The 15,493-nt window shown below is 40.9% G+C and overlaps 1 long non-coding RNA gene across 1 annotated transcript in view; it reads right to left on the minus strand.

Moving 5' to 3' along the window:
- Positions 1–1,223: 1,223 nt before the first annotated feature.
- Positions 1,224–15,493, minus strand: part of LOC134730258 (uncharacterized) — a 148,636-nt gene continuing 134,366 nt past the window's right edge. Inside the window, exon 4 of the long non-coding RNA XR_010111925.1 lies at positions 1,224–7,225. This is a non-coding gene — a long non-coding RNA (uncharacterized LOC134730258). The remainder of the gene's footprint in view (positions 7,226–15,493) is intronic.

Raw genomic sequence — 15,493 nt, forward strand, 5'->3', positions numbered from 1 at the left:
GCAACCTAAACTATCTGGTATGGGGCTAAAGCTTCAGTCATACGAAGACACTTTTACTAGGCAGGATATTCCAACGGTGCAGAGGTTACCTCTCCGGAGCTGGTCAAGGGCCAGTCCTTTCTTTGGAACGTACAGGGTTTGAACACACCAAGTCTGCTGAATTAACCCTTTACTACATATGGGGATAATAGCCTTTACCTTGCGAGAGACAGATACTTGTAGTCTGGCACATAATGGGTGATGAATATAAGGAGGCTTTCTTTACTCCTTGAATAAGAAGTATCTTTGCCCTGGCTTTCCCTATGTGGTTCTACAGCTTCACATATTTTTTCTTTCCTTAGGCCCATCCAGGTATTTCCCAATGGGAAATGCTCTCCTTAAAGCCCCTCTTCCAAGAAGTCTTCCTCAGTAATATTTTTTCTCACTCCTTCTGGGAGCCACCCACAAGCAATGTCTCATGGTTACTTTTAAATATATATATATAAAATATTATTTTTGTAAATAAAATATACACTTATTGTGAACTCAAGCAATGCAGAAGAGCATAAACAAAAAAATTCCCAACAAATTAAAAATCATTTCAAATGATCTCACCCAAAACTAACCATCAATATTCCAGATAAACATTGTTCCACATATTTTTCTATCTATATATACAGATAGATAATAGATTGATACATACATTTCTAAAAATAGAATCATGCTATAAGCAGTATTTTTATTGAATGTTTACTTGAATTTACCAAAACAAAAAAAAATTAAAATGAAATGGAAGGAATTGCTAATCTTAAAATGTTTCTTTACTATAATAGATATTTAAAAACACTTCTGATGTTAGGTAATAAAATTATGATGATCATCATTAGAGACATTAGATGTTTTTAAACTAATAAGTTTCAATTTTATGCAGCATTGATTGACTCCCGTGAGCAAAGAAGCCATTAGCACTCTCACACTTCTTCCCTCCAAACCTCCCGCCACCTCCCAGTTTTCGTTAGCTAGAGCATCATTTTACTCTGTCAGGACTGTAGTATTTGCATTCTGCTTTGTAGCAATAATTCTCAACAATTTTTTAGTATTAGGTCTATATTTAAGTGGATTCAATGTTCACTCTTACCACATCCTCCATTCCTCACTGCTACGCTTTGATTCATCTCTTAAGTGGCCCGATTTCATTTTTAAGTGATTTTTTCCCAGTAAGAGCTCAAGGGTGCAATATTTCCTGAGTTCTATGAGTTATTTAAGAATATCTGCCTGTCGTCCTATTCTTGAACAACATCTTGGTTATAACTGATATTACTGAATCACAAATTCCTCCAAAAAATGTAGACATTGGGCTGGGTATGGTGGCTCACACCTGTAATTCCAGCACTTTGGGAGGCTGAGATGGGGATATCACAAGGTCAGGAGATGGAGGCCATCCTGGCTAACTCGGTGAAACCCATCTCTACTAAAAATACAAAAAATTAGCCAGGCGTGGTGGCACTTGCCTGTAGTCCCAGCTACTTGGGAGGCTGAGGCAAGAGAATTGCTTGAACCCAGGAGGCAGAGGTTGCAGTGAGCCAAGATCGTGCCACTGCACTCTAGCCTGGGCAACAGAGCAAGACTCTATCTCAAAAAAAAAAAAAAATGTAGACATTGGTCTATTACCTTCAACTACTGAATAATGCTGTGATCAGTCTTCTTGTCTCCTGCTTCTGTGACTTACTTATTCTTCCGGGATGCCTGAAGAGCTCATTATTTTTCTTGGAAGTTCAGCAACGAAACCAGGATATGTCTCCACATTGCATGCCCTCTCTGCTTAGGGGCTCTCCATTAAATTGTTTTGAAGCAGAGCTAGTTCTGTTAATCTGCAGAGTCATGAATTTTTTATTTCATTATATCTTTGAATATTTTTTCTGTTCTATTTGCTGGGTTCTCCACTTCAAAGACTTCAGTTATGCACTGATAACACACACATTTATATCTTTAAGCCAGAGCATTTCTCAAAATTCCAGAATTGTACATCTAACCACCTCCCGTATCTTCACTTGAATTATGTGCAAATTTAACACACCCAAATCCAGACTTTGGCTCCCATCGCAAACCTGCTACTACCAGAATCTCCTCAGTTTCATAAATGGGGGCTTTATCCTTCCAAATTCTAAGGCCAAAACCTTTGCAGTTACCCTTGGTTCCTCCCCTTCTTTCAGACTCCATATCTGATCCTACAAATCTTCTGATCTCTCCCTTCAATAGATTCAGAATCTGACTGCTTCTCACCAACCTCCCCTTGGCCCTGCTCTATCCCACCATCATCTCCTGCTTCATTTACTGCAACAATCTCCAAACTGCTCTCTCCGCACACCCCCTCACTTCACAACAGTCTCATCTCAACAATTCATCCACAGTGACCCTGTCCTTTTCCGTTCAAAGCATTCTATGGAATTCCTACCCAATCCCTGCCACAGCCTACAAGGCAATGCTCATCTGGCCCCTTCTACTTCTCTGGCCTCATCTCCTAGCACCTTCCCCATTCTCTGTTCCCTTCGCAATGGCCCCCGTGAAGCTCCCAAATGTATCAGGCATGTTCTCACCCAGGCCTTTGCATTTGCGTTCCTTTTTCCTGGAACTCACTTTCCCTAAATAACCTCGGGCTGGTTCCCTCACTTCATTCAGGTCTCACCTCCAGAGTTGCCCCATGAAGCCTTCTCTGAACATCCTGTATAAAATAGCTACAGCCCCACCACTGCCCTCTCCAATTTTCCTTTGCTTTCTGTTTCTCCTTGTTGCTTATCACCATGTGACATGTTGGCCTGTTTATGTTTATTGTCTGTAAACTCATTGATGTCACAGATGGACTCTATAATATTTGCTAAATGAATTGAATAATTGTTAGATTTATCTTTTTCTGCCCTATCAGCAGTTACTTTTCTTGGTCTTTTTAATTCACCTTCATTGGTACTGTTTTCAAGCCTTTTTGTATTTTCAATAATTAAATTTTCAGCAATGTCTCTTCCCTTTTTTAGTTTTTTAATTTTATTTTTTAGTTATGTACTGAAAGCATGTTATTCTACCATTTTTCTTCCATAGGGCGGCAATGTCCCTCTGCATCGTGTTCTATTGCTTTAGTAGCTCATCTTCGAGCATTTGTTTTTATTGAATTCACACTGTCACCCAGTTGCTCAATAACTAGAAACACATGGGGAATTGCCTTTGGTTCCTTGGGTTATGTTTTCTTCTAGACTGAATTCTCTATGTTTTGGATGAAATTTTCTTTTTCTTTACTTTTTCTTGTGGTTTATTTCTATAGTTGTCACACTCTTTTTTTAAATTCTTTTCTTTTTTTTCATCTTGCTCTTACTGACTAGTTCTTAAAAGTGCTTCTCTTTGTTCCAACGTGACTTTTAAGACTAATAATTTCTTCCTCAACATGCATTTTTGAGGATAGCTACTATGTGTTCCTTTTGGTGTATCTTTTCAGGATGGTGATGGTTGGAGGAGAGGGTCAGGGAAGCTCAGCTGACCAAAGTGCAAGATTCTATTAGATGTGACACCCTTGGGATCCCTGGCGGCTCCTCTCTCTTCTGACACTGTGTTAAATGCCCTCTTCCAGTGTTTACTTACTTGGGGGGCCTGGGGGAATTAAGCTATTCCCAGCAGGGAGAGGACTGCCTCTGGCTTCATTGCTTTGACTCAGCATGGAGCCTCAGAGTCCTCACTGCATCACAGCATATCACTCTTTGGGACCTCTTTGCCTTCCATTTGTCATTAGACTTGTCCTTGCAGCTTTTCTCACTGTTCCAATTATAAGAAGAAAAATACATTAAGTTTGCTTCTCTCCAGGTTTGGATGGTCTGTGTGAATATTCTTATAAAAGTTGCTAGGGCTGCCATAACAAAATACCACAGACTGGCTGGCTAAAATAACAGAAATGTATTGGTTAACATTTCTGGAGCCTGGAAGTTCAAGATCTCAAGGCCAGCAGGTTGGTTTCTCCTGAAGCCTCTCTTCTTAGCTTGTAGATGGCTGACTTCTTGCCATGTCCTCAGATGGCCTTTCTTCTGTGCTTATATCCCTGGAGTCTATTCGTCCTCCTCTAAGGATACGAGTCTTATTATATTAGGGATCTCACCCTAATAGCCTCATCTTAACCTAATCATCTCTTTAAATACCTTCTCTCCAAAAATAGTCACATTCTGAGGCACTGAGAGTTGCGGGGGCTTCAACATATGAATGTGAGGGAGGAGGTTACAATTCAGCCTGTAACAATTCTCAACATGTAGTTGACTTCCTGGTTACCATGCCTGGGGTGAGAGCTCCATTAGGGGCCTCCCCAAGGTCCTCCCTGCACCCAGCTGTGCTCCTGTGCTTCTCTTTTTATTCTCCTGGATTCACGTCATTGGGCCATGATTGAATTGCTTTGACTATCTGTTCATTTTGTTAGGAACCTATGGTGAGTGCAGAAGAAGACCGGGCATGGAGAGTTCTGATTCAACAGATTTGTTTTCTGCTATGAATCCACTTTGAGCACACTCTAAGGACCAGGCATAAGGTTGTTGTGCTAGGCTCTGGGCCACCACTTTAAGAGGGTAGCACATCCTGAGCCCTATTGCCCATACTTCCTGCCTGTCTTCTTCTCTCCCCAGCCTGATTATGACCTACTGGGGGGAAATGGTCTCATCTTTCTTCCTCTGATCTGCCGCTGTCTAGCCCAGCTCTTTGCCTGAAGTTGGGGATATTCAATAAAAATCAATTAGAAAAAAGAAATGGACATGAGAACTCTAAAAGGTACTGTCACTGTGTTATTTGTTCTTAGCCCCAAAGAAAGAAAGAAAAAAACCTGCCCAGTTTTCTTCTGATTTCAAAGAAGGGGTCAAGAAAAGAAAGACTCACATCTGGCCAAGTTTTAACTATGAACATTTTGCATAATCAATTAGAAACCCTTTGTTAGCAGGCCAGATGGTTGCTACACCCCAAAAGGAAATTAAGTACGTAGGCAGTGGCAGTTGACGGGAGAAATTAGAAATTCCTTTCTAAAGAGAAAGGACTTCATCTGGAGCGGGCTGGTAGGTGTGGTTAATAGTGGCCATTGGTTTCCAAGCAACCAAGCCCTTTCCCTTTCAGAAATATTTCAGCACCCAATCTTTAAAGGATTGCCATAGATACTGGAGGATGCACCCACCACCCATAATGCCTTTCAGAAGAACTGGAAAAGCCCAGACCAATAAAGATAGGCCAACCCAGCCTACCTGCTGCCACCAATATCCCCATCAATGGGATTACCCCTTGCACATTTGATCGTGAGTCCTTTGCCTAGACAGGCTACAGTGTCCAAGATTCAGAACTCTGAAATTATTCTTGACACATAAAGGGTTTCTAAGGCAAATCCAGCATACTTTTCTGCCCGTAATTCAGAGTGTACACTCATCACACTTTTTCAACCTTCAACATCCTGGATTATTGCAGCCACTCCCTGACTGATCTCCTGCTGCTAAGCCATTCTCCCTCCAGTCTATCCTGCTCATGCAGCTGGAGTCATCTTTGCAAAAGGAAATTCTATTCATTTCTGTCCCACAAGACCTTTTGTGATATGGCTTTTGCTTAAATCCCCAGCCCTTTCATTCTTCCATATGCAACCTTTGCTTAGGACAGATTATACTATTCATAGTCCCTTGGATACCAGGTGGTTTCCCATCTCTGTGACACAGGACATGCTTTTCTTTCTGCAAGTTACACCCTAACCTAAACTTCTAAAATTGCTCAATTCCTCTGGGAAGTGTCTCCTCACTCTCTTTCTATGCCTACTCTACTTCATGTTTCCCCTCTTTGCTCCTACAGAACTCTGGGTTTACATCTGTCTTAACACTAAGAAAGATGTACTCTTATTTATCTGTGTTCCCAACTTGATGTCACTTTTCCCCAAATTCTCCTTACCCAGCACAGGGTCTAGTACAAATTAGATGCTGAGTAACTCCATTGAATGAATGAGTAAATAATGAAGTAGTCAGTATGACTTAGCTCCTTCCTAAAGTTTCTCATATATGTTTCTGGGTTTTCTCTAGACTAGAATTCTGCTTTTATGAGAAGTCAGCTGAATGCTATGGAAAGGAGTATAGAGAGTGGCTTAAAAGTTTCAGGCAAGTTCACACCAAAACTTGCATTCTAACCTCCCTGAACCTGTGGTCTAGAAGGGACATATCAGCAAGATGATAACCAAAAATGTCTAGAATCTGAGATTGTTCTAAAAAACCTAAGATATTACCTGAAATAATCTCTCATCTAATAGAAGAGTGGCCTCTTTATAAATGATTCCAGAGATGTGTTTTAACCACCTTCCATACCCTTGAGCCCAGGACCCACTCAGGGGACCCATTCTGTTCTTCAGCATGTCTAATTAAAGTCTTCACAAAACAGTTTCTATCTTATTATAAAATCCAGTCAGTTTCTGTGCATTACTCACAGCTCTTTGCAGGTGAGATGCATATCTCCTTCCCAGTTGGCTGAAATCTGCTTCCATATGTCTTCCACATATTGGCTTGAACTTTGGCTTTTGTAGCAGCCCAAAGAGCATTCATTTCTTCCATGCTACTCTTAAAAGACTAGAAGGCTGCATTCATGTTCTCTCTTGGGCTGTTGTGCTTTAGGATGAATTCTTTGGGTTCCTTCAACTGCTCCTCATGAGATATAGCTTTCAGATATTTCCTCATCTTATCACCAGACTTTATATTTTTATCACAGGTATCCTGCCCAATCAACAAGAAATTACCAAACTCCAATTGTCAAGACTGTAAAGGTCTGAGATTTTACACTCATTGCAAGTTAACAACTTAACCTGCCAAAGTTTTATGGATGCTGGCAGAAGATACAAGACTCCTGGGTCACAAACAAGGACAAAACAGCCACAGCAATAGCTGAAATATCACCAATGTTTGTGCCAGCTCCCCAAGCCTCCATTCCCACAGAGAGATGTGAAGAGGACCAGGTAACACCTGCACAGTGGATTGCATTATAGACGAAGGGCCCTGAGTTTAAGAAATTCCATCTATTATGAAGATTGGGCAACCCTGCCCAACCTTTCTCCTAAAGGGAGACATTATCTTTATCTTCCAAGGCTCTTTGCTGTACAAACTTACACAAAAAGATAATTCAGAAAAGGTTTCCAATACCCCTACTCACAGGATGTGCAGAAGTGTTAGAGCTCCATGGAGAACACCAGCATTCAGGAGATGAAACAGTTCTTTGGCTGTTAAGTGGACCATACAAAAGAGACAAATTGGAAACAGCTCTGGTCTCTGGAAACAATAGCACGAGCATCATCTTCAGGTTCATGGAGCAAAAAGACCAACTCAGAAAAGCTGTGGTCTTGAATTATGGAGGCAGCAGACAGTGGGCTTATATCCACTCATTTATTATTTATGTGCACTTCTCCTTCCTCTATTTAAGTGTCTATTTAGTAAAACCGGGGTCAGAAACCATGGGATGCCCTTGGGAGTGAATTCTGCGTCCCATGTGGCTAGTGGCACTTTTATTTATTGCTTTAATTATGCTTATTGTATCCAGCCCACAAGACCAAGCAAAGGGCATGTGTCCATGAAAAGTGAGTTTATTATGGAAATTTTTAGTGACTTTTTATGAACATAACAGTGCAGAGCTAGCTTAATCCTAGGCAGAACAGTCATGAAATATGACAACAGTTTTGTCGGAATTTTCAGGTCCATTCAGTTTTTTATACATCTGTGGATTTGAGAATAACTTGGGTTTTATTCATTGATTCATTCAACAAATGGATATTGAACTGTATCAGGTACTATGTGAAGTGCTAAAGATAGAGTAATGAAAAAGACAAAGCCCTTAACCACTCACATGGAGATTACATCCTAGTGTGGGAGACATAAAACTAACAGGTAATTACACAGAGAAATAATCTCAGGTAGAACGGGTCTGGAGAGTGATGCCAGCAAGATGGCAGGATAGGAGTTTCTAGTGCTTATCCAATTGCAGAAACATTAATTTGAACAACTATGCATGCATAAAAGCAACTTCATAAGAGCTAAGAAATCCAGGTGAGAGATTATATCATCCAAATGTAGCACAGAAATAAGAAAAACATTGAAGATGATAGGAAGGACAATTTCACATTACCCACTTCACCTCTTCCCTTCCCCAAGCTCACACAGCACCGTGTGGTGAGAGATGCCTTCCAAGTGGGGGAAGGAGAACAAAGTGAGCACCCAACTTCACTGTGGACCCCAGCACCAGCCCTGCCACAGTGACTCATGGTACCAAACTGACCACTGTGAACCAGGCTTCAGGCCCACCCCAGGGCCAAGCTGGCCCCTAAGGCCCCAAGCTCCAAGGCAATCCCTGTAGACCCGGGCACCAGTCTAGCCCCACCAACCCAGACTATAGGCCTACTCTAGCACCAGGCTGGCCACCATAGTGCGAGGTTCCTGGCCCACCCTATTGCCAGGCCATCCCCTACTGACCCAGACCCCCAAGCCAACCCCATGGACCCAGACAACAGACTGACCCTCAGATACCTAGCTTCCAGACCAGCCTCTGCAGACCCAAACTCTAGAACTATTCCAGTACCAGACCAGTCTTGGAATCCCCACATGCCAGAATGGCACCCACGGACCAATGCTCCAGGCCCACTCCAGTGGACCTTATCACTAGGTTGACCCCTGAGTACCCAGGCTCTATGCCCACCCTCATGGACTCAGGCACTAAACCAGCTCACCTTAAGAAACATAGCTGCAAGCCCACCCACAGACCCTGCCATCCAGCCCACCCAGAGTCTCTGGATGGGCTGGCTGGTGAAGGACTTTCGTTGCCAAAACTAGTCTGTAAAGATTGGAAGAGGTGCCTACTCCTTCTAACACAGAGATAACAATACAAGGCCATAAGAATCACAAATAATCAAGGAAACATGCCCCCACCAAAACTAACAAACAAACAAAAAATAAATAAATAAAGCACTGGTAACCAAACCTGAAGAAATGGAGAATACCTAACAAAGAATTAAATTTGATCAACCTGAAGCTCAGTGAGCTATAGAGAACGCAGATATGCACCTATATGAAGTCAGATAAACTATATATAAATAAAATGAGAAGTTTAACAAAGAGATAGAAACCATAAAAAAGAACCAAACGGAAATTCTGGAGTTGAAGAACACAATCACTGACCTGAAAATTTCCATAGAGAACTTCAACAGCCTAATAATATATTTGGCAGAGTGAATTAATGAATGAATGCATGAATATCCTAAGTTTACATATATTCTTTATCAGCAATAAGCATTTGAATACATTCCTCTGGCCCACTATAGCAGCTGCTATAATCATACTGAAAACATTTACTTTTAGTACTCTCAGAATATAATACAATAAATTGTTTTAAAGCTACAATGCATTAATCAACCAGATTTCAAAATTTCACACTGCTACTATCCTCTAATAATTACAGAATCATTGGAAACAATCTTATTGTCTCCCCTTTTCTTCCTGGGCTCACAAATAGTGATACCAAGAATGATTTTGCATTTTATGGTCTGAAAACCCCACTTAACAGGAGTTAGCAGACCTTGAAATCCCTAAAGAAATATAACCCTTCCTTAGGTATAATTGGTCTTTACAGAGAACTCAAATCTTTGGTGTCTTTATAAGTGTTTAAAATAAAACTCAAAGTCCTTAGCCAATGTAGCTCACAGTAGAGTATGTTAAATAGTTGAATGGAATACTCCTGCTGCTGGAACAATGTGTAATGTTTATTTTAATTTGGGTCTTCTCAGAAACAGAACTAGAGACAAGAATTTGAGTAAGACATTTATTTGGAATGTGCTGGGAACCCCAGTAGGGGACCAGGGGAAATCATACAAGGAAGAGAAGGCAGTTGATAAAGGGTGTGCTATTAAGCCAATTACCCTGGTGGGTGGCTAGAACTTCATCCCAGGGAAAACTCTGGGAAATGATGCAAAACACACTCTTCACAAATATCCCCCTCAAAAAGTGAGGCACCTGGGGTATGTATACAGCCATACAAGTGTCATTGATTCAAGATGGCTTAGGAATTGTTAATCTCCAAATACTTCATACTTGCCTCTTGCTCCTATAGGTACACTTAGAAGGAGAATGGTAAAGGTCCTAGACACAGAGATGCATACACTGGCAGGCAGGATGTATAGATAAGACACTGACAGTGTCTGCTGTAGGCACTTACTCAGCAAGTCTCTTTCTTGCCTCTGAACAATATGGAGGTCCATGTTAAGCTCACATCTCAATGAGCTCTCCTGCCTAACAAATAAGAACAAATGTTCACCCTCCTCAGCCTTACTTGATAGTGGACTCAGATAAGATCCAGCACTCAGGTTACTGTTGCAGGAAGTCAGGGACCCCAGATGGAGGGACCGGCTGGAGCCGTGGCAGAAGAACATAAATTGCCAAGATTTCATGGACATTTATCAGTTCCCAAATAATACTTTTATAATTTCTTATGCTCGTCTTTACTTTAATCTCTTAATCCTGTTATCTTCATAAGCTGAGGATGTACATCACCTCAGGACCACTGTGATGATTGTGTTAACTGTACAAATTGATTGTAAAACATGTGTGTTTGAACAATATGAAATCAGTGCATCTTGAAAAAAACAGAATAACAGCAATTTTTAGGGAACAAGGGAAGACAACCATAAGGTGTGACTCCCTGTGGGGTCAGGCAAAAAAAGCCATATTTTTCTTCTTGTAGAGAGCCTATAAACAGACGTGCAAGTGGGGAAGGCATCATTAAATTCTTTTCCTAGCAAGGAATATTGATATTAATACCCTGGGGAAGGAATGCTTTCCTGGGGGGAGGTCTATAAACGGCTGCTCTGGGAATGTCTGTCTTGTGCAGTTGAGATAAGGACTGAGATACGCCCTGGTCTCCTGCAGTACCCTCAGGCTTACTAGGGTGGGGAAAAACTCCACCCTGGTAAATTTGTGGTCAGAATGGTTCTCTGCTCTCCAATCCTGTTTTCTGTTGTTTAAGATGTTTATCAAGACAATATGTGCACCACTGAACATAGACCCTTATCAGTGGTTCTGCTTTTGCCTTTTGCCCTGTGATCTTTGTTAGACCCTTATTAGTAGTTCTGCTTTTTGCCCTTTAAGCATGTGATCTTTGTACCTACTCCCTGTTCTTACACCCCCTCCCCTTTTGAAACCCTTAATAAAAACTTGCTGGGCTGAGACTCAGGCAGGCATCACAGTCCTACTGATATGTGATGTCACCCCCAGTGGCCCAGCTGTAAAATTTCTCTCATTGTACTGTCTCTTTTTATTTCTCAGCTGGCCAACACTTATGGAAAATAGAAAGAACCTATGTTGAAATATTGGGGGTGGGTTCCCCTAATAGGTTACAAAGAGGGCAACAGCATGAAGCAAAAAAACAAAAGCCTTCTTCAGAGTTGGAAAAATAAGCAAACAAACGAAGAGTAGGCACTTATAATTTTACAGAACATATCAAAGACAAGCAAAACTGAAATAAATAAATAAATAAACTGATGAAGACTGCTTAGCTAAGTGCAGTGGCTCATGCCTGTAATCTCAGCACTTTGAGAGGCCAAGGTGGGAGGACTGCTTCAGGTCAGGAGTTAGAGACCAGACTGAGTAACATAGTGAGACCCTATTTCTATCAAAAAATAAATAAATAAATTAGCCAGGCATGGTGGCCCTTGCCTATAGTCCCAGCTACCCAGGAGGCTGAGGCCAGAGGGTCACTTGAGCCCAGGAATTCACATTTACAGTGAGATATGATCATGCCACTGCACTTCAGCCTGGGTGACAGAGCAAAACCCTGTCTCAAAAAAAAAAAAAAAAAAAAAAAGACACTGATTACAGTGAACAGTGATTAATCACCAGAAGTAATGACTGAGAAAAAAAAATAAGTGGGACGAGGCAATATAGGGCATTCACCTGGAAATCAAATGGAAGGAGAAAAAGGCTGAGAATCCAGGCCTGGATAAGAGATGCTTTCTTTGTCCAGCTGGATTTGGGTTATCTTTAGTTCCTTGCAGAAAAGGACCTGGATATTGATATTAGAACATCACAGTGTTCGTGGCTGGCTGTTGTAAGCATTTCTGTCTAATCACCTGTATAGTATCTCTTTCCAGAGTAAAGGATTAGTCTTGCTCAACTAATCCTTTTATCATCTTTAAAAAATCCTGAAGTAAAGAACCTATCAAGATATTGCTGTATTCAGATATCAAGCCCGGGAGGGCACTATTTGATTTTTGCTAGGTCAAAACTCTAGCACCCAGAAGGTACAAACCATGAAAGCACCTTTTAAATACACAGACACACACACACACACACACACACACACACACACACGGATTTCTGCTGGGCATGCTGGCTGCATGTCACAAAATGTCTCCTGAACAGCAGGAATTTTAATTAAATCAGGGGAGATCTAATTTGGCCTAAATTGGCTTGCTACAAAAGGTGCTAAGGAGAACAAAAATTGTTCTGCAATATGGATGTTTGTGAAAGGGATGGGCTGTATCCATTGACAATGGTAATGCAAAGTGATGTGGAAAATATGAAGCCCACTGAAGATGCTAGAAAGCCTGAGAATGCTAATCTGTGATAAGCTGATTACAGAAGAAAATATATTACATACATGAACTCCTGGAACTAAATTCATGTGAAGGTACAACCAACATTGAAGGCTGATCTCTGGTAGCCCTCAAAGAAAATAAGGGAGAAAGATGAGGGAAAGAGAAGTATAAACCACTATTATTGTGTAGACTGGAATAGGAAGTGGAAGAGTATCACTGCTTGGACAGAGATAATGATAAGTATCATATTCCTTCATGCTTTCAAGAGAAGAAGACCTTTGATAGCAGGAATGAAAGAATGACCAAGCAGAACTGGACAGGTCTAACAAAAGAATAAGAGGGTGAGAAATGTGAGGACGCCAGCAATAAAGTTGTCGAAGTTGCATGCCATGGGATTTAGACTGAATGAAGAAAGAAAAGTATTGGAAAGGGCATGGCAGGCCATGTGGCAGAGGAAGTTTGAAAGTACAGCAGTCTTGATGTGGTTAAAAATCAGAAGCATTGTAAGGAAGTGAGTAAGCTGAAAGGAGGGAAATTTAGGTCATTGTGGGGTATGGAAATTTACATTCTTTAGGTTTAGGATTCCTGGCAATAACCATGGGTGTAGGTGGTTGAAGGGGAGTAAGTGTAAGGATCATGGGAGTCACAGAAAAAAAGGAGCTTGGAGGTCTGGCTGTTGGGTGACTCATCTACATAGATGCTGCCTATGATAATTGAAGGAACTAGGGTGGAGACAAAAATAGCTATGCAATTGCCAAAGGCTTCAGTGTGCAAGAGGAAGAAGCCAAGAGTTAAGCAATTAAAGGCAATGAGAAGTAGTAAAGAGTGGTATAGATGAGTGTCATTAGCCTCAAAGGAAGAGGGCTTTTATGCCCACAAAGATGAAAGAGTAATGGTCCGGAAGCAGCTGGGAGAACTTCTCCCATGCTTAGGTCTCCATGAGATGTGAAGTCTGGGAGAAAACCCAGGTCCAGCTGCTATTTAGGTAAAGTGATGTTCCCCAGTTGTGTTCTATACAACGGTAGCTTGCCCAGATGTTACAGATAAACAACCAATAATGTAAAATAAAGGTTTCATGATTATATGCATTTAAGAAATATTGCACAGTAAACCTTCTTCTGGAAGCATCATAATACAAACTAAAAAATTAGAGCAATACTGTGCAGTAGAAGCATATTTTACCATAATCTTTTCATCTATACTTGACTACTAAAGCATTGCTCTGGGGGGATACCTAGTAACACCACAACATAGGTATCCTGTAGAGAATGGGGAAAGCTAAGTTAACATAAGAAAAAGAAAGAGGCTTCCATAAAAGGGTAAAGAGGTTGAAGATAGAGAGGTATAGTGTGGGGTCTAGAGGAGCCTGGCTGGTTTTAAATCCCTGATCAGGTACTTCCCAGCTCTATAACCTTGCGAAAACTGCCTCAGTTTACTTATCTGTAGAAGAAGGAGGAGGAGGAGGATAAGAAGACATGTCATAGGGTGGTGATAAGGATGAAGTTAATTAACACAGGAATGCCTAGAAAAACACCAGGTACATGATATGTGCCCCACAAATGAAAGCTGTTATTATTGCAGAGTTTATTTGCAATGGAAAGAGAGTTCTAGATGACAAACTTGTTTTCCAAGCACTGAGAGTTGCTAGAAAGAGCAATCCCGGTTCCAAAGGAAGGGAGTAGGTGAGGTAACTCTCAGATGAACCTGAATCGGAAAGAAATGTGGATACCAGGGGCAGCTTTTTGAGAAACATAATTAAACATCTCAATTGTGTTTGTACAGTCTAGGAGCTTGCAGTTTAACCATTTCATACCCACCGTTGTATGGGCTACCTAAGACAAGATGAACACTTTCTAGTGTGTTTATTATTTAACTTTCCTCTGGTGTAAACTTTCATTCATTTCCTTTGCCCATGTACATATCAAGGTCTTAAATGACTTTTCATCCAAATGTAAATGTAGGTAGTTCTTTCCACCCTCTCTTTCTGCCCCTTTCTCTTTACATGACTGTAAGATCTGCTTCCATTCACACCAGTTGTGTTAATGATCTTCTCATTTCAAATATTAATCACTTCATTTTTTAAGGATAGTGTGTGAGAAATACAGAGATCTTTCTGATCACAGAATCTGTCTTTAGGCCTTGCAACTATTTTCTTCCTTTCACTTAATATCTTTTCAAATTACTAACCCAAGACTTCAGTCCCCTCTTTTTAGCTGACAGTTTTGAATCAGGAATATTGTACCATGTCTACGTCTCCGAAATCTAATAAGACAGAACATGCTTTTCCTGCTCTGTGGAAACGAAGGAAAGCAACTGGAGAATGCTCTAGGCCACCGTCAATGAGCCCTAACCCTTTTCAGACATCTACCATACCCCACCCCTCTCCAGGAGATGCCAGAGATATTGGCTGATTATTCAGGGCCCAGCCTGAAAAAGCGTGGTGAACCAGAAGGGATAGAAAAAGCAAATCCAAATCCTCAAAAAAATTCCTTGCTGGTACCTTACACCCATGCAAAACTTTACTAGTCACAAAAGCCTGTCATGTTCATCATCTTCCCCTTGGATAGTCAAATAATTCTGCCCCAATGGGCAATTCTAGGCTGGCCAGGCAACACTTATTTTTGGTATTTCCGTAAATATCAAAATATCTGAAATGGAATTATTTATACCTCAAAAAATACACAGGGAATTATACACTGTGTGAAGATAGCTCATCAAAAAGGTGTTCTTGTTTATTTGGCAATCTGACCTTTAACAACTTCCAAGGCAACTTATTATAGCATTAATTGCCTTTTATTTAACTATATTGAAGTAGAGCATCATTCCTTATGTTTATTAGCCATCTATACTTCCTCTGAGGTACTCAATATGGGCCTTTTTAGAATGGGCCCATTCTAGAGGAAAAGCACAATG

This window comes from Pan paniscus, chromosome 3 (genome assembly GCF_029289425.2).
Source record: "Pan paniscus chromosome 3, NHGRI_mPanPan1-v2.0_pri, whole genome shotgun sequence".
NCBI classification, from domain to species: Eukaryota; Metazoa; Chordata; class Mammalia; order Primates; family Hominidae; genus Pan; species Pan paniscus.